We start from the raw sequence: 1775 nt of genomic DNA on the forward strand, positions 1-1775 counted from the left end.
CACGTGAGTTGGGGAGGGGTCGGTGAAACATCTCAGTTCCTGGCAGCCACAGGCCTCCCTTCCATCCAGGCCTCTTTAGGCCCAGTCTGTTTTGTTTCCATCTCTCGATGCCAGTCTCTCCCAGTCTCTGTTTCTCCTTTCCCCGCCACCCCCCGCTTTTCCAAACTTTATTTAAAAAAAACAAACAATGATGGTAAATCTCTAAAACATAGTCAATTTTCTGGGATTCCTTCCTTGAAAATGTGATGTTTGATTTTTGAAATACATACCACAGTGTGCATGGATCTCAACTATACTAAATCGGCGAGAGGCTGAAATCCTAAAAGGTTCATCTTCCCACTTTCCCCAGTCTGTGGTCTATCTTTCGATCAGCAATAATTGCCTGAACAGCTACTATGGCTTCATTAATTTTTGTCTGTAGCTCTCTGAGCTCTTCTATATGCAGCAATCACAGAAGTTGAGCAGCTTCATTAAGAACTGCATCTTCTGTGTCAAAACCAAGAATATGCTTATCTAAAGAAACAGGCAACCCCTCTTGCTTAATTTGCTCTAGCAACTGCATCCTGTGTCAGGTGTTCCTGGACCAAAATGTGAATTGCCTTTAGCATTACCAGGTAATCATTGTTGTGGGGTTGAACCCTGGGTTCAAAATAAGACCACCGGAGGCTGATGATTTATTAAAAAAAGCAAGCAAAGATTTATTGAAATATCTGGCCAAGACAGCCGCAAGAGTACCACACGCAGGCAGACCCTACACAGCTGCATGGCTTTAGGGGCAGATAGTTATTTTAAAGGTTCTGAGAAGGAAAACCCCCATTCTGCAACAAACTGTTGTTTGGAATTTTCTGCTGTTCTTCCTAGATAACATGTTGCTTTCTAGTTTGCTTTATCCCATTTGAAGAATGATGAAGATAAACTTAGTTGTCTGACCTTGTAGGCCAGAGAACAGATATGCCCACAATCTCAATACTATGCCAGGTGCACCTTCTCAATTGGATAGAACAGCATTGTTTTTCAAGGCCAGCATTGAGATAACCACTAAGTGCACATAGGGCTGGCTCTTTAATTAAAAAAAAAAAAAGAAAGTTCTGCCTGTAACCTTGCTTAGAATTTGAATTCATCCTATTTCAGTCATCAAGACGCTGAATCTGAAGGTTAGCCAAGCCATTACACCAGCCTTAAAATTAGGATTATTAACATCCAACTTGATCAATGGCTTTGCATTTTTAGCTGCATTGCCAGTATTTTTTGTATGATCAGATACCAAGTCCTTATGTTTTCCAGCATTATCTCCATATTCTAACAGCTAAACCAAGAAGCCAGTCAATTGCTTCTTGTCGATCTTGAATTTTGAAAGGACAGCTAACATCTGTGAGATACCTTTCAAAGAACTTGGGCCAGTCACTGCTCTGGATGTTTCTTAAATTACCTCTTTCTTCAATCTTGTAGTCTCTGATTCTCTGGTCTTCAAGCCCAACAATAAAGTTTCCGAATTCTGTTTCATCTTTGCAGTTAGAGCCGGCAAGGTTGTGGTAGTCGAGGGCAGACAGCTTGCAGTGGAACATGGTCCTGGCTTCCTGCTCTGTCCCCCAGGCTTTGGCCAGGAGAGGAGAGGCAAGAATTGGCTAGCTGAGAAAGCGAGGGTGTGGCATGGAGGTGGTGCCTGCGCTTCTGTGAATGGCGCCAAGTGGAGCCTGCAGGCTGAGCTAGATCGGCATCTGTGGGCCATTAGAAGGGCTCACATCCATCATGGCCATGTGGAGAGTACAAGCTTC

The 1775-nt window shown here is 43.3% G+C and overlaps 1 pseudogene; it reads right to left on the reverse strand.

The window, feature by feature from the left end:
• Window positions 1-304: 304 nt before the first annotated feature.
• Window positions 305-1565, reverse strand: LOC118723406 (annotated as a pseudogene).
• Between the last annotated feature and the right edge of the window lie 210 nt (window positions 1566-1775).

The sequence above is a fragment of the Pipistrellus kuhlii genome, unplaced genomic scaffold (assembly GCF_014108245.1).
Source record: "Pipistrellus kuhlii isolate mPipKuh1 unplaced genomic scaffold, mPipKuh1.p scaffold_m20_p_2, whole genome shotgun sequence".
Taxonomy (NCBI): Eukaryota; Metazoa; Chordata; class Mammalia; order Chiroptera; family Vespertilionidae; genus Pipistrellus; species Pipistrellus kuhlii.